The following is a 19,083-nucleotide window of genomic DNA, read 5'->3' as shown; positions in this document are numbered from 1 at the left end:
CTTAGAGTCTTCCGAAAAGAGTATTCCAATCAACATCGGTGTACCCTTCAAGAATAGCAGAAAAATCTCGATAATGAATACCCAAATTGATTGTTCTCTTTAGGTATCTCATTAACCTGCCTATTGCTTGCCAATGTTCAACACTAGTGTACCTGCACAAAACACCTACTGCATAGGCAATGTCAAGTCTTGTACAATCTGTAGCATATCTTAAACTACCAATGATACTAGCATATTCCTTCTGATTCACAGGTTCACAATTATTAATAAACAATTTAACACTTGAATCAAAAGGTGAGCAAACAGCTTACAATCGAAGTAGTTATACTTTTTAACACTTTCTCAACGTAGTGTGGACCGATCTAACCATATGCCATCTAATGATCTTGTAATTTTAATCCCTAAAATTACTTCTGCTTCTCTTAAGTCTTTCATATCAAAGTTAGAAGACAACAAGTCTTTGGTCTCTTTTACCGCTTGCAAATTAGACCCAAAAATAAGTAGATCATCAACATATAAGCATATTATAACACATATTCCATCATAGTACTTATAGTATATGCATTTGTCACTTTTCGTTTATGTAGAAACCATTAGCAATCATAAAATTATCAAATTTTTCATGCCATTGTTTGATTGCCTGTTTTAAACCATAAAGTGACTTATTTAACTTGCATACCTTTTACTATTACCTTGTTCCACGTTACATAACCTCTTTGGTTGCTCCATGTAAATCTCCTCTTCTAAATCCCGTTTAGAAAGGTCGCCTTCTTAACATCCATCGATGAACAACTAGATTATGAACAGCAAAGAATAGATAATAATACTGATTGAAGTTATCCTAGTAACGGTGAATATGTATCAAAGAAGTCAAAGTTCTTCTTTTGTCGAAAACCTTTGACAACTAGTCTGGCCTTGAACTTTTCTATTGAACCATCGGTTTTAAACTTTCTTTTTAAAACCCATTTGCTTCCTATAGTTTTACAACCAGGAGGCAAATCCACTAACTCCCAAGTCTTGTTTTCCATGAGAGAATCTATCTCACTTTGAATAGCTTCTCTCCAAAACTCGAGTCGAGGAAGAGGCAAGAGCTTCTTCTATGGAGGAGGGATCTCCTTCCAAAGAAAACGTCACAAAATCAGATCCTAGATCTTTAGCGACCCTAGCTCTTTTACTTCTTCTTGGTTCGATTCACGATTAATGTGTCCCTATCATGCAATCTAGATACATCAGAAGCAGAAACATCTTTGGTAGGGAAGGAAGATGCACCCCCACTATTTCTAGATAAATAAGGAAAACTATCTTCTAAAAACTCAGCATCGGATGATTCAATAATAACATTACTCTTCATATCCAGAAATCTATAGGCCTTACTATTCATAGCATAGCCTCAAAAGACACACTCATAGGCCTTACTATCAAGCTTAGAGATTTTGGGGTCATGCTTCCTTACAAAGGCCAGACAACCCCATGTCCCGAAATAACTCAAGTTGGGCTTTCTATTTTTCCATAGCTCATAAGGTGTAACCTTAGTCTTAGAACTAGCAATTCTATTCAAAACATAGCATCTGATTAAAACGGCTTCACCCCATAAACTTGAGGATGCTCCAGAACTAAGCAACATAGCAACAGTTAATTCCTTAAGTGTTCTGTTCTTACGTTCAGCTACTCCATTCATTTTAGGTGAATAAGGAGCTGTCGTCTCGTGAATAAGGAGCTGTCGTCTTGTGAATAATACCATGTGATTGTAAGAAAAGATTAAAATCAGTAGAATCATACTCAGTACCTCTATCACTTCGAATTACTTTTATGTTTCTATCATGCTGATTTTGAACCTCAATCACATAAGCTTTAAAAGCATTTAAAGCATTACTCTTATTCTTCAACAAATAAACATAGGTAAATTTTGAGAAATCATCAATGAAGGTAATAAAATATCTTTTACCACCTCTAGTTAGAACACCTTCAAGTTCACAAATATCAGAATGTACTAATGCTAGCAGATTTGTACTTCTCTCAATTGACTTGTGAGGTTTCTTAGTGATTTTGGCCTTGGTGCATGATTCACAGTGTACAAAATCATCATTCTTCAAGATAGGAATTAAACCCAATGTGCTCATGTTCTTAACATACTTCCTATTAATATGACATAATCTACCATGCCAAACATTAACGTAATAACCAATCATGTAGCGAGTAGAAGTTTTATTCATGTCAGCAACATTCAATTTAAACATCCCATTACATGCATATCCCTTGCCAACAAAAATTCCAGACTTAGTGATCACATACTAATCACTACCTATCACTTCTGAAAACCAAATTTGTTCAAAATAAAACCGAAAACTAAATTCTTCCTAATATCGGTGTATGAAGAACATCCTTCAAAACCGGTTTCTTCCCGTAAACACCAACTCCACATCACCGAACCTACAACCTTGATAGTATGGTTGTCGCCTAATAGAACTTCCCCTCGGTTCCGCGGTTGTAGCATAACTCTTGAACCGGTTTCTATCAAAACAGACATGCCTAGAAGCACCAAGATCGACCCACCCCCCCGGAGACATTGACAAATTGACTTGATTATTATTGCCACAAAAGTGTCCTCGGTGACATTAGCCTCATTTCTGTTTTTGCGATTCTGAGCATAATGTCCCTTTTTTTTTGCATGTATAACATACAACTTCTGTCATGTCTACTGGTGGCCTTTGGTTCATATTAACCTGGTTCTGGTTTTTATATGGAGCTTTCTTGTTATTATTCGGTTTGTTATTCATTGCCTTTTTATTAGGTTTCAGATTAGAATTGGTTTTATTAGCATGCTGATTTATGATATTAACTTTAGCCTTGGCAGATGACATAGCCACTTCCTCATTGTGGTCCTGTTTTCGGGATTCTTCTTCAATCCGGAGTCTCATAATGAGACTCTCCATCGAAAACTCCTTGGATTTATGTCTAAGAATATTTCTAAAATCCTTCCATGAGGGAGGAAGCTTATCAATGACGACTGCAACTTGAAATTGCTCGCCAATCTTCATTCCCTCAGAAAGTATTTCATGAACAATTATTTGTAGGTCGTGACACTGAGTTACAACCGACTTGTCATCTTCCATCTGGAATTTAAGGTAACGACTTACAGCGTACTTTTTCGAGCCAGCCTCCTCAATGTCATATTTCTTTTGCAGGGCATCCCACACATCAGAAGCAGTTAGAAGATAGCAGTACAGGTCGTACAAGTCGTCAGTAAGTGCATTCAGGATATAGTTCTTGTACTTGAAATCTTCAGCATTCCATTTGTTGACAGCAACAGTAAGAGCAGGTTCCAACAGATCTTCCGCCGTAGGTCGTTTCTCTGTCAGAACATTATCAACCTTCACCAAGGTCAAATAAAATGTCATCTTTGCTTTCCACCGTTTGAAGTTTTGACCGGCAAACTTGAAAGGGCGATTATTGTTGTTGTCGTTTTTGAACTGGCTTCCTTCCTCGTGTTCCATTGTTAAACAGACAAACACTACCTTAAAATTGTTGGAAAACAATCTGCAAAAACAGGATTAACAATGAAATTGGAAGCTGAGGCGCGGACTAGGTCGCTCTCTTTAAGGTATTGCGGGTCTGTTCCTCCTCCCGGTGCGCATGGCGCGGAACCTCCGTGATGCAACAAACCTCCTGTAAATGTCTTGATGATCACCGCACCGCAAAAAAACCAAACCGAAGAAAGAACAAGAACTAATAGTCTACTGCCATTATCGGGGAGAGAAGTTTTTCTTCAAGAGAGGAAAGATACAAAAACTGGTGTGTTTGGTCCGGCAGTAAAGCCTTGTTTTATAGGACTGAGAGAGTGTAACGCGTTAAGCTCTCAACGTTTGGTCAACTCTCAACGTTACAAAATAAAAAGTAACGTTCCAAACTAAAGTGTCGGTTACGGACTTACAGCCAAAGCAAAAACGTTTTCTTTTCTTCTTTTTTTTTTTTGTTTGTAAACATACCAAAACGATTAAAATAACCAACACAGGTTGCACTTGATTAGGGAGAGTATCTTCTACTACCACGGCCATGGGTGATTGATCAGGAATAGACTTCCTTATGAGGAACTTATCTATATCTACGCAAAAATCAATTGCATATCACTATAAAAAAAAAATTATTTATTCCTTAAAGGCTAACCGATTTGCAACTTTACAAAACATGCTATTTTAAATCTTTGAAGTCTCCATTACAAAATATATTCTTGCTTCCAATATCCCATAAACTAACAACATAGGCACTTCACATATAGTTTATAAACAACTTAACATACAATTATGAAAGTGTAAGCACTCAACTGAAAATTAAGGTATGCAATAACAAAATTGAGTTTAGGAAAGTTAATAATTAATTATAGAAATTGGTTACAAAAGTAATAGAAAATGAAGTTTGAAAGAATAAAAAATGACAGACATGTAGAGAAGAACTATGGGTCTATTATGGGTGTGCATAAAATAACAACACATAGGTCATACGTGGTCTGGGTAAGTTGCATACTTGCTCTTAGGCTTTTCCTTTTTCTTTTGGGTTTGGACTGTAGGCATAAGGCCCTACCTGGTACGTCCATGAATAGATCCATGCCTTGACTACATATATATATATATAGCCCCGCTCTTATACGGACGTCCATTTACGGACTTTACTTAAAAATCAAAATTTCAAAATATAATCTCGCGAAGGGTTTTGAAACCGGATCCTCAAAACTCTCTCACTCGCTCCCTCTCTCCTATTCTCTCTCCAAACATAAAGTGATATGTCTTCCCCTCTGATCTACCCTTGCTGATTCGCTACTTGTAGTAGGATTCATCTTTTCTCTACATACTTGTTTGTGTAGCTTTAGCGTACTAATTTGTGTGCAAACTTTTTACTCTTGTGCTTAGAAAGATTTTATCTAGTTTTGTTTTAGTTAGACAATACAGCGTACTGTCCACACGATTTTTCATGGAGATCAAAAGCTAAGTAAACTTGCGAAATCAGGATAAGAAGTTTTACCTCTATTTTTTTTTTTTTTTTATTTTTTTTATATTTTTTTTTTAATTGTTTTTAGAGATAAAAAATGTGGTTTCTTCTTCACTTTAGTTTATAGGATCCGAAAGCTTGATTCTTCCAATGTAAACTCTTCGAATCTCACTGGTATAGTTATGTCATGTACCTAAATGGTGCATGGCTGAGTTTACTGCAAGCTTATTCACTAGTATCACTAATTTAGCTATCTTTGTTTTGGTTCCATCTGAATTTTTAAGTGTTTCTCAGAGTCGGAATGCTGATTTTGTTTTGTTTAGGTTGTCCAGGGTGCTTGCATCTTTGAAGTCTTCTTGTACCATATGCCTGAGTAGTTGATTTCTTGGGTCATTTGGAACTGGAGAAGAGCAGCCCCATGGTGCTAAATAACCTAGGAAACCATTGATCTGATAACCAATTATTTGCTTCTCTTCTTTGCATAGGATTAGAAACATATTCCGTTGAGTTAGCGAAGTCTTTGGCCACGGCGATAGGTTCTTAGCAATAATTCATTGGTTAGATTTGTAGGAGAGAATAGCTTGAAGTGGACATGGCCATACTGGTATAGAAGACTCTTGTAGTGTTACAGTTGGAGAGAGGTTGTACATTGCTCACTTTCCTCCATTCTGTTCTTTAAAAGCTTACTCATTATAGCTTTTTAAAATATTTAGAAATTGGTTAGTGTTGGAGAACATTTTCTATATAGGGAGTGGAGTTCTGAAGAATGGTGTTTTACAAAAAAATTTGTTGATTTATGCTATGAATATATGTTAGTTGTGGTTTAATTGGATTTAGAATTAGAGTTTTTGAGTTGGTTCTTGTTTTGGGGATTTAAGTGAAATTGAATGCGGGTAAAATGTTAATTGGAAGTAGAATTGGTGAACTTAAGGGCGATGACTTCGCGTATTGACACATAATTTTTTGCTTCTATAATTCGTTTGGATATTTTTTGTACTTTGTGTTATTTTCTTAATGGAATTTAGTTCAAATGGTAGAACGCTTGAGAATGCTAGTGGATCTCCACTACATATTTAAGAGATGGTGGTTCAAGTCCACCAATATCCATTGGTGCTAGTGGGTTGTTGCGGATGCAATGTGTCAATTTCGAACTTCTAATTATAAAAGATTACACTCTCGACAAAATAATAATAATAATAATTACTTCTTTTGTTCTGGTAACTGTTATTCGGATATCTAACTCTCTTAGGCTCTGTTTGGCTGCGACTAAATTCGTAGTACTTAGAGCTGTTTAGGTGACCCAAATCTGGAGATAAATTGATTGAGGGGAATAGTCTCTTCTATCACAGATTTTGCAAATCCAGTGTTTGGTTGGTGAAAAAAATATTGATTATCCGAAAAAACTCCAAATCAAACAATCATTGGCAACCCAACAATTTTGTATCAAAATTCAGTAATTTCATCTGAAACAGCAATCACTTTCCATAAACATCTCTTCTTTTAGAGATTATCTACACTCTTTCATCTTTTCTTCAATTACAAAAATACATATATTAAAGATGGAGTTTGTGAACATTAATATATTTCTTTTGGAGAATGATGGATTGAAAGAAAGAGAAAGAAAAAGAATAAGAAAAAGCGTGGGTGAAATGAAACTAGAGAGTGGAAGACAAAAAGAGTGGAGAAGATGAGCAAAAGTTTTTTCTTGTTTCCTCTTTCTCTCTCCTCATTATCAAACCTGATTTTTCAGATCTCTCATATTCCTTTGGATTTCAATATCCTTACTTTTGTGTCTACGCAATTCACTAGGGTACATAACCTATTTTTGCTTTTTTCGGACCAAACACCCACATTACTTAAACATGGCCGCCACGTCACCTATTCATTGATATGGACTCATTATACAACCTGCCAAACAGGGCCTTAGTACACATACTGATACTGCAATCTTGCATGAAGTCTCAAAGTCACAATTGCATTTGATCAAGTTACATTAGTTCATGCGTCCAATAACCAAATCTAGTTCGGAGTAATGCGTGCTCGCATTCAGGAATGATCAGATAACTCAACAATGTATTATGTTGGTTTCTGGTATTTATTAATGTAGAAAACGAGAGAACAAAGTAGATAATAATCCCACATTTCCACCTGGACTCTCCAAGGATGATGACTAACAGAGATGATAGATCCACCTGATTTAGATGACAAGGTAAAGGGTTTAGTCAGCTAGAAGACATTGCAATTTTCAGGCGCATGGGTGAGACATTCAAAACCCTTATGCAACATCATTAGACAATTGGAAAAAAATTAAGGCACCGTATGAAACTACATTAATATAAATGTTGAAAAAGAGGGGAGTCTGGGGGTGGTGGTTGTTGTTTAAGCATACTACATCAGATAGTAATAGATCTTGCAAATTACATGGACATGCTAACAAAGATTCAAACACATTCGAATTTGATAATGACTTCACGGGTCTACTGGTTATACTTTCTGCAAACAGACTGCATAACAAGCACAAGATGCACACCATCCCAACTCAGCAGAAGAAAACACATGCCATTTAACACATTAAGAATAAAAAAACGATGCGATTGTAAGAATACCAACGCCATGAAAGTTTATGTTCAATTATTCATTTCTACCAAGGAAAGTATCACATTTCAACCATGACAGACCATGGATTTAGCATGAACTATACAATCCAAGTTAATAGTTGTTCCAATCCAACTTCCATAACACTTCTGCACCCCAGATCTACCAAACACGGTGAAGACGCGATCACGGGTATTTCGTTGAATCTCAAATTTGAGTCTTGTATCCCTTGGACCGCGGGTTTGAGAAGACAACATCGTCTCTCGGTATATTCATTGCTGAATCCACCTACATCTTTGCAAGTAAGAGCGTATAGCTCTGCCCATTTCGATAATCAGTTCATCCCATCAAGTTACAACCTGATGAACATCTCCACTCCTCAATCACATGATGTCATTAGCAAGATCACTATAGAGTAACTTTGCACCGCTTGCAATTTTCACTCACGCGAAAGCATTCCACGAGCCCATGCTACACAGATTATGCCTCGGCGGCGGTAGGTAAGAGTCCAAAATCTAACGGGCCTTTATTGTTTCCATTTTCTTTTCTAAGACTGAAAAAAACAGATCCCATGAGCTACTAACAAAGACCAACCAGATAATACTACATATATAAGATATCTAACACCATCCAGTTTAATGCCAAACTCAATCAAGGACTTCTATTTACCCCCCGAAAAATAAATAAACCCTTCTACAAGTTTATACCATCAGAAACAATACAATTATAAGGCATTAGCTTGCATATCCCCTATGAGGCATTAGCTCCTCTCCAACTACAACAGAATCCTTCATTAATTGTAAACAGAAAAATATCAGGTCTTGCATAGTATTAAACAATAATGAAATTACTTACCATGAAATAATTATACCTTCCTGTTGTGAATATATAAGTGCGGAAACAACGTTACCCACAACAAACGGATCAATCCTACACAAAGATCGATCCTTCACAATAGACAAGACTTCAACACCCTCCAAGCAATGTCCCAACACTTCTCAATATCAAATAACAAGCATATAAAGTAAAACAATTAATGTAAAAGAAGAACAAACCACAAGACGAGATATATCGTGGTTCGGCAATTTGCCTACGTCCACACTGCGAGTTCCAAGCTTTACTAGATGTCCGGAGTAACAGTTACAAGTCTCTCAATTCACTCACAAAGAATGAACACTCAACTCACAAAGAATTGCTCTCTTGTAATCTCTCTCTTTCTTGGTTTTGGAAAAGTTTAATTTTCCACAAAAACTGATTTTGTTTTTATACCAAAAAATCAAAACCGCGGTTACTGTAGCGAAGCCCACAAACAAAAGGCGGCGGCGCTGGCGCTGCTTCTTCCGAGCGCTGGTCGCCCCAATTCATGGACCATGAGCTGAAGTCGCCCACTCTGGCCTCTGGCGCCGCCTCGAGCATAAAAACAGAGAAAAAACTTGTTTTTTTCTCTACATTCTCCACCTCGGTGAGGTTTTAACACATAAAACCAAGCCGAACACATCCAGCAAGATCACATCCAGTAGGAACACCTCCACAAGGAAGACTCGCAATCAATGCCCGGCGGGCTATGCCCACACAGGGCTCTTTCAAACATGTAGGATTTGGAGCAAGTCCAAACAGTGTTGGAACTTAACTCCGGTGACAACTTTCGTCAGCATATCAGCAGGATTGTCATGGGTGTCTACTTTCTCAAGTGCTACATCACCATCCTCAACGACATCCCGTATAAAGTGATAACGGACATCAATATGCTTGGTCCGAGCATGATGAACTTGGTTCTTCGCCAAATGAATAGCACTCTGACTATCACAATACAAAGCAACACTGTTCTGCTCAATACCCAAATCATCTAGAAGACCTCGAAGCCATAGTGCCTCTTTCACTGCCTCTGCCACTGCCATATACTCTGCCTCAGTAGTAGATAGAGCAGCTGTAGCCTGTAGCATAGACCTCCAACTAACCGGTGCACCATGCATCATAAACACATAACCAGTAGTTGATCGTCGTCTATCTAGATCACCTGCATAATCAGAATCCACAAACCCACTGACATAACAAGTGCCTCCACCATAAGCTAATCCCACATCCAAGGTACCCTTCAAGTACCTTAGTACCCATTTCATCGCCTCCCCAATTTGCTTCCCGGATTTGCCATATACACCTACAACACTAACTCACCTGGAAATGTCTGGGCGTGTGCACACCATAACATACATCAAACTACCCACGGCACTTGCATAAGGAACATTAGCCATATGCTTTTGTTCCTCCAATCGAAGCTAGGAGAGAACTTAGCTGAAAGCCTAAAATGCCCAAACTAAAGGAGTAAAACCGACTTTGCATTCTCCATACCAAATCGAAATTACTTTCAATGTATTTCTTCGAGATACAACTATCCGTAAACTTCTTCCTATCTCTGTCAATCTCCATGCCCGATATCTTCTTGGCTCCACCTAAGTCTTTCATCTCAAACTTCGAGCTAAGTTGAGATTTTCAACTTGTCTATCTCCACCATGCTTTTGGAAGCAATAAGCATGTCATCCACATAAAGCGGAGATAGATGAAGTCATTACCACGAAGCCTTCTAAAGTAGACACGCGATCATACTTACCCGGGTGTACTCATGTTGCATCATGAATGTGTCAAAGCGCTTGTACCATTGCCCGGGTGATTGCTTTAACCCGCATACGGTGACCGATTCAATTTGCATACATAATCTTCTTTCTCGGCAACGACAAACCCTTCCGGGTTGTCTCATATAGATCTCTTCTTCCAAGTCCCCATGCAAGAAAGCGGTTTTCACATCAAGTTGCTCTAACTCCAAGTTGAAGTGAGCAACTAAACTCAATAACACACCTAATGGACGTATGTTTGACCACCGGGAAAATACCTCATTGTAGTCGACTCCTTCCTTCGTGAAAAACCCTTTGCTACCACTCTTGCCTTGTACCCGATCTTTGTCGGACTCGGGAAGGACCTCTTTCTTCTCGAACACCCATTTATTTGCCGATAGTCCTTTTGCCGCTTTGGCAATAAAACTAGGTCCTGTGTGTGATTTTTATCAAGAGATTCCATCTCTGCTTGCATAGCTACCAACCAATCTCCGTAATGAGCATCTCTAACGGCTTCCTTGAAGCTATCGGCTCATCATCTTCGATATTCAGTCGCATATGCCACTAAATCCACGACCATAGTATTTCACGGTTTCTCGTGCCCATACTTGTGCACTTTTTAACTTGTCTCGTGGCCTAGGGTCGACCACTACAAGTTCGCGGATGCTCTTGCTCTTCTTCCCCGTCTTTGTGTGGTTTCATGATTTGGTACCTCATCATGATCTAACCAGTCATCTCACATCGATCGACAACTCAAGCTCGGTAGCTTGAACTTCTATAGACTTCACCATTACGCCCGACTACTTCCGCTTCTTGAAGATAACACGGAAGTCTCATCAAAGGTAACATCTCTGGCGAATAGGAACTTGTGGTCTTCTAGACACCACAATCTATATCCCTTTACCCCATTTCATGAAACTTAAGAATATGGCCTTCTTAGCTCTGGGATCTAGCTTGCGTCCCCTTACATGGTAGTAAGTCGATCGATCCAAACACTTTCATAAAAATACTATAATCACCGTTACCCGACCACACCTCATAAGGTGTCCCGCAATCTATAGGGGTATGCGGTGACCTATTAATGCAGTAAACACGCCATGGACACTTTGATCGCCCAATACTTTTTTGCCTAGACTGGCATTAGACAATAAACATCTTGCTCTTTCAAGCAAAGTTCTATTCATCCTCTCTGCCATTCCATTCTGGCGTGCGTGCTTTTATTTGTCGATTAATGCGGCAATTCCCTCATTTAAGATTTAACTCTTGGAAAGGTCCATAGGTATACTTCGATTACCATTGTCAAACCGTAATGTCTTTACCTTCCTATCTGTGCGATTCTCAACCCTTGCCTTCCACTTCTTAAATGTCTCAAACACTTCATCTTTCGATTTCATCATATACACCCACACATAGCGAGTATGATCATCAATGAATGAGACATAATAGCGATTACCTCCCTTGGAAGCCACCCTGGAGGGTCCCCAAACATCCGTATGCACATAATCAAGGATGCCTTTATGTGTGCTTGCTTGACTTGAACTTGACTCTGCACTGCTTCCCATAGACGCAATGCTCACAGAACCCCATACTTGGCTTCTTCAAGTTCTTCAAGAACCCTCGCTTGCACAACTCAGACAAACCCTTTTCACTCATATGCCCTAAACGCATATGCCATATCTTAGTGCACTCGAATCATTACTACATGCACCCATTTCTTACATCGCTTATCACCGTACTACCTGTCGAGAGTATACAAGGTTCCATATTTTTGACCCTTCATAACAACTAAAGAGCCATTAACAATATTTAGGACTCCACCTTCCGCCTACAAACTTGTGGCCTTTGGAATCTAAGGTACCAAGAGAAATAAGATTTTTCTTTAGCTTCGGGAACATGTCTCACATCGGTTAAAGTCCTCACTATACCATCATACATCTTGACTCATTATAGTTCCAATTCCTACCGCCTTACAAGCAACGCCATTACCCATTAAAAGCGGAACCACCATCAATGCTCTCATAAGAAGTAAACCACTTTCTATTCGGGCACATATGATAGGAACATCCGAATCAAGAATCCACTTTTTCGGTCATATAGTCTTGTGTGGACACACGAGACCGAACTCATCCTCTTGAGCTGAAGCATAATTTGCCTCAATTTTTGCCTTACCTTTCTTCTGACCATCTCTCTTGTTCTCTTTCTTCGGGTGAGGACAATTACTTGCATAATGTCCCTTTTCATTGCAATTGTAGCATTGTACATATTTTAAAGGCTTCTTTGGATCGGACCTAGAATTCTCATTACTTGAATAATTACGTTCATACAATTTCCTCTTGCCACTAGCCCCCCCCTGCATCAATGCTATTCTCTACGCGTGTCTTCTTCATCAACTCATAAGAAAAGAAGTGCACTTTGAACTTCGTCAAGATCGGCGACTTCTCGTTCATGAATGTAGTCATTAGATGCTCATAGCTTTCTCGGCAAGGAGAATATTAAACATGCCGCTTGATCCTCATCATCCATCTTCATACCAACATTCAAATAATCCGCTAGGCGTCGACGGAACTCACTAACGTGCTCTTGCATCGTTGAACCATCGACCATCATGTACCGATAAAGACGCTTCTTAAGGTACATCTTGTTCGGCATGCTCTTGGTCATATACATAGACTCTAGTTTGAGCCAAATACCGGCAATGTATTTTCTCCCATCACACTATACATAACCTCATTAGCAAGACATAACCGGATTGATGAACAAGCTTGAAGATCGAACTCTTCCCAATCATCATTACTCATACTCGTCGCCTTTAGATTTAATCCCTTTAAAGCCTTGTGCAAACCTTGTTGGATGAGGATGTCCTTTACTTGGACTTGCCAAATCCCAAAGTTATTCTTCCCATTAAACTTCTACTTCAAACCTTGCGTTTGACATCTTGGGAGTCATCTTTCAAGTTACACACAATAACCCAAAAGAAACAGTTTCACCTCGAATTTAATCCAACACCTTGTCTACACAAATTTCGAAAGCACTAAACTCAAAATCCTAGTCGATATACCTAAGCTCCGATACCAATTGTTGTGAATATATAAGTGCGGAAACAACGTTACCCACAACAAACGGATCAATCCTACACAAAGATCGATCCTTCACAATAGACAAGACTTCAACACCCTCCAAGCAATATCCCAACACTTCTCAATATCAAATAACAAGCATATAAAGTAAAACAATTAATGTAAAAGAAGAACAAACTACAAGACGAGATATATCGTGGTTCGGCAATTTGCCTACGTCCACACTGCGAGTTCCAAGCTTTACTAGATGTCCGGAGTAACAGATTACAAGTCTCTCAATTCACTCACAAAGAATGAACACTCAACTCACAAAGAATTGCTCTCTTGTAATCTCTCTCTTTCTTGGTTTTGGAAAAGTTTAATTTTCCACAAAAACTGATTTTGTTTTTATACCAAAAATCAAAACCCATGTTCTTGTAGCGAAGCCCACAAAACAAAAGGCTGGCGTGGGTGAAGCGATGTGTATGCTGGCGCCACTTCCCTGGTCGCCCAATTCATCGACCATGAGCTGAAGTCGCGCCCACTCTGAAAGCCTTGAGCTCGAAAAATAAAAAATAGAGAAAAACTTGTTTTTTTCTCTACACTTCCAATCTTGGAAGTCAAACCTAAAGACAAAATGGTTGTAAGAAACAGTTTTGAGGTTACTTCATTTGTAGAAGGAGCATTCTTTGGGGATAAATTATAGGAATCTGCAGTAATCGTCGAAAGCAACCAAAAACAAGGAGATAAATTCTGAAACAATCTTCTGTTCTTCTCTTTCTTCACATGACTTTCTTTTTGTTTCTCTTCAATCTCTCCGCCATTCTTCACACGCGAATTTGCAATCTCGTTTTTAATCGAAATTTTAGGATGAGAAATAGATAAAAGAAGAACCCCATGAGAGCGAGAGAGTACAGAGGGGGAGACAGGGAGACATCAGGTCACTCTATGTTTGGAGAGAGAATAGGAGAGAGAGAGAGCGAGTGAGAGAGTTTTGAGGATCCGACTTCAAAACCCTTCGCGGGATTATATTTTGAAATTTTGGTTTTTAAGTAAATTCCGTAAATGGACGTCTGTCTAAGAGCGGAGCCATATATGTATATCTATAAATGAATTAAGGCCTGATATTTTGTGGAGATGATCTCTCCACCATGAAAATCATTCTCACAAATTTTTTTAATATTTGGATATGTCTAACTTTGTAAAAATTAGTGTTCATTTTTTAGCTTTTCATCTAACGGTCCAAAAGTTTTGTGAGCATGTTCTAAGGTTAGATTTCTTTGAATGAGTTGAATTTTTGTGAGCATGTTCTCCATGGTGGGGAGATCATATCTATAAAAATTCAACCTTTAATTCAACTTTTAAGTCCACTATATTGCTTAGATTCATTTACGATATGGCTAGAATGTGGCTCTATCTCTCCCTATATGTGTGTGTGGTTTGTACCAGAAAATATGCGTATGCAGTATATTGTGTAAACCCGTGGCATACACATACATGATCTCTTTGTGAAGGTAGAATTGATACCGTAGATGTATATACTATTAATAAAATGAATGACTGTCGTTGTGTGAATTCCTAAGTTGAGTTCTTTCTCATATGTTTAGTATCTCAGATTATATGTATTAACACCTCTCCATTAGAAATGAAGTCTAGCCATGAAGTGTACATGAGATAACACTATGTAAGTATGTGCATATGTTTTCTTAAACATCTAATCTCTTACGCAGTTAATCGTACACCGGCACATAAATGTGTGTTGCTTGCACATAAACTTGGGCTTTAACTATAGAACTTCTTAGCAACCAACATTTGCTCCTTTCTCTTGAAAAAGTAACATATTTCTTCACATAATTGATTCCAAGACCTGAAATACACAAAAGTACGTAAACAGTACTAACTCTTATTTATTATAAACAGAATTGGTTTATATGTAATGTTATTAAGGAGTTAAAACTACAGTTTTGGGCTCTTATCAGTAGGATAGTTGTGTAACCCTTGGTTTCTTAACACCTTGTGAGAAGAACATAGGATGATGAATGAAATCATTGCATTCTCTATAATGATGACCAATCAGGCCACAACAGTAGCAAAAAACCGGAAGTCTCTCATACTTAAAATAAATCTTAATTAATGGACTTGTGTTTCCTAATTTTGATAACAAATTCACTAATCATCATCCTCTTAATAGGATACAGAACTTGAACTGTAGCAAAAAATTGACCATCATCAGATCCACCAACCGAATCAATAGCCACCACCAAACCAAAAGCAGAACCAATCTTATGAATATTATCATATCCCAGTTTGATCTTTCAAAAGGTAACCCAAAAATCTGGATGCAAATCCTAAACTCTTGGAAACGATAATTATAAGTAGGAGTATTTGGTAACCATTGTTTTAAAGACATAATGAAACCATGTACAGAACATGGCCCATTCTCAACCACAAAGATCAGATCGTCTTTATCAGCAAATTGAAATTTAAACAACCCTTTAGAAAGAAAAGTGGTGGTTACCTTAGATTTGATATCCCAAATCTTGATAAGTTCCTGCTGAATGTCTTCTTCCTCAAACTTCCTAGGTGCATATAGCTTACCAATTAAAGAGCAATCCCAATCTCGTCTATCAAAAACGGTGATTGGATCTAGACAAATCTCTTTTGGAAATTTATTTATTTTCTACATAGATTCCATCTCTTTATATAGACGATTTGCTTCTTCTTCTTCCGATTCATCTCTGATAAAACCACTAGAAGAGCTAGTCATCCAAAAAACTAGAAGAGAGAAAACGATCTAAGAAGAGGGAGAAAGGATATAAAGCCAGAAAGAAAGAAAATTTAAAAGAGGTGGAGAAACCAGAAGGAAAGGGGGAGATGAGAAGAAGGGAGAAGAAGAGAGGAGTTTAAGCGCATATTTTTTTTCTCTCTGCACAAAGAGTTATTGGGTGTAAAAACAAAACATCTTCTGGGCTGCTCCCAGTTCACACTATGGTGGAGGAGGTGCGGTGAAGATCTAGGAGTGTGAGCAGTACGTAAGAGTTGAAAGGCTCCAATACTGTTTGGAGGGCAGAGTTGTCTGCTAATCAGCTGAAAAACTATGTATAATTTGTCTTTTCTTTGGCGTGCTTCAAGAATAAGAATAGCACTCCAGCAGCTATGATGAAGCGCTTGAAGATAGGAAGTCATCGGTACACATATTGGTGGTTTGGGAATAACTACAAACTATTTGGCTGAATCGAAGCTATAATCGAAAGAGTAAGAAAAGGCAATTGAACTGGATTGAACTAGCTATAAGTTCAAGATGGTTACTATTATGCTATCAAGGTCGTAATTTTATTCCCTGCCAATCGTACTAGTGGATTGACCACATGAACTCGGTCGATAATGCCCCAGAATCCCTATGCATCAGCTGTCAGTCACGTACATACATCCACGTAGTCTTATTGTGGGCAGAAAGCATGGAAACATGCATCCACATAGAAATTCAATTATAAGACAATCAGAACTTACAAAATAACAACCAGAAGAAAGAATTGTACTTCCATTATTTCAAAGTAAAACATGTGAATTCATAACTAAGGCAAAAGCTAGATTATTGAATAACATAAGACAATCTACTTTGGCACTACAAAAGAAAACTCTCAAGGTCGACTTAAAGTCTCCGCTGCTCAGCAACATGGTGGCCCTGCAAATTATATACAAAGTAAGGTACAATTTTGATGTGTTTGTACAAGTGAATGCTCACACACAGCCAGTTGTAATATATCGTATTAGGAAATAAACAATAATGCAAGGAGTTGTGGGCAAGATTGGGCATCGACATCTCTGACTCATCATTGCCAAGTATATATAACCTGAGCTTCTAATGAAAGCATGTGGATTTCTAAAGCTGAACAAAAACTATCCACTTTGCATACCCTTTTGCGGCAGGTATCATAGTTTTTCTTGATTGGTAAAGTGTATGATAGTGATGCAGGGCATGCTAGAACAACTTAAAATTTTCAATCGAATGAGTTGAACGGTCACAAATAACGTTACCTAGAACTCGATGAACTTTCTTCGAATCAATTGAAATTCACAAAAAATTTACTTGAAAATTGAAAGGCATCCAAGACTTGTTGATTCCACTAATAGAATACCAAGATATGAGAGATAAACAAGATAAAACACTTCTCTAAACAATTTTTCATTAATCAATAAGCTAATTTTTGTGTTATTCTGAGCCATATATATAAGCTTCAAAACACTCCAAAACATAAATATAAACATCCAAAAAAACCCTTAAATTGATACTACTACCTTAAAGGACTTAAAATTACTTAAAACACTTCAAAAACAACTTTGGAAACATCTAAAAACACCCTCGAATCCTAAATAACGAAAATACATAAAATAAGTAATTTCTAAAGCAAAAAAAAAATCCATATGGTCTAATATTTTGAATTCCATAAATTTCATTGATCTTGACTTGCATCAGATAGTTACTGAAAGACATTTTACATTCGTTTCAATCTAACAAAGTTATTGTCTTTGGTAAAAAGACATTTTTCTCGATAATTATGCGCAATCAATCTCAAAATAAAAATTAACAATCTAAATAAATTATTTACGAGGTAAGATGATGGAAAAGGGCATTACAATTTGATCCTTGTAAAGGATAGCCGCCACCACTGCCACTGCCAAAGCCGCCACCACCGCCAGCGCCACCGCCAAAGCCACCGCCACTGCCACTGCCACCGCCACTGTATGGTCCTTGATAAGGACGGCCGCCACCGCCATAAAGGGAACTACCATCGCCACCACTGCGAACGTCATGGTAGCATGGTATACAGATAAGTATAAAAAGTAAGAAGACACAAAACAACCAAAAAGTTCGGTTGAAGAAACCCTGTCGAAAATTTGTCACATGTGAAATCTTCATGGCCAAATATCAAAAAATTTAATGGCAAAATCTAAACACTCCTCAGTTATCACCACTCAATGTTCCAAGGGACTTAAGTCAGAGGATATGGGACTTTGAAACATACCCTCTTGACACGCAAGAGTGCAAAACGTGTACAGACTTCAGGAGACTTATCTGATCCTATTAAGTGCGGGAAATGTGACACACTTGACTATAGAGAGCAATTGAAGCCTGAAGTACCTGTGTAAAACTATTGAGAACCGACTTGTCCAATCGTTTAAATGACAGTCAGTTTGGGAAATGTTGACACGCTTGACTCTAGAGAGCGGCTGTGTCTAAAATATTAAATATTACAAGTGGAAAGTGGAAACTAGCCAAAAAAATTTAAGTCAATAATTTGCATCGGTCTAGGTGCAGACATATAGTAGCCAATATTTCATAATTTTCAATTGTAAAATAAACCCCTCGACAACATTTTGTTTGGATCAGTTACGTGTTTAATAATGTGAAATAATCATGGTTTCCAACTTTCCATGCTTTTGCATGTTTTGGTACTTAATTCATTAAATTTCAACAAAACCGATATTTTAGAATGCAAAAGAGGTCGAAATATTGTTTGTACTTAAAGACCATTTGTTATAGTCCAAGAGAAGCCCACCAGAAGTTCAAAAAGGTCCAAGTCAAACACTATGGTATTTTAATTGCAGTTGACCATGGAGACAACGGTCAAGATATGTTGACTTGGACGGGCGTGAAAATGTGTGTGTGTGTGGGGGGGGGGAGGGGAGTTTTATGTAGACTTTTAACCAGCCTCGGAGTTTTATGTAGACAAAGCAAACCCATATAGAATGAAGACTTCTGTTACTATTTGTTGATTTGACTTGGATAACAGGTTGATGTCTTGAAACAGATATATTGAGTGTGTCTAGAAACATGT

General features: G+C 37.9%; 1 long non-coding RNA gene across 1 annotated transcript; it reads right to left on the bottom strand.

The window, feature by feature from the left end:
* Positions 1-16,731: 16,731 nt before the first annotated feature.
* On the bottom strand, positions 16,732-18,611 carry LOC147490445 (uncharacterized). The gene is made up of 2 exons (XR_015199939.1): positions 17,882-18,611; positions 16,732-16,928 (listed from the first exon to the last, which is right to left on the bottom strand). It is a non-coding gene; the product is annotated as an uncharacterized LOC147490445 (long non-coding RNA).
* Between the last annotated feature and the right edge of the window lie 472 nt (positions 18,612-19,083).

The sequence above is a fragment of the Coptis chinensis genome, chromosome 6 (assembly GCF_015680905.1).
Source record: "Coptis chinensis isolate HL-2020 chromosome 6, ASM1568090v1, whole genome shotgun sequence".
Classification (NCBI taxonomy): Eukaryota; Viridiplantae; Streptophyta; class Magnoliopsida; order Ranunculales; family Ranunculaceae; genus Coptis; species Coptis chinensis.
The sequence above is the reverse complement of the archived record's forward strand: the minus strand, read 5'-3'. Positions and strand labels throughout refer to the sequence as shown.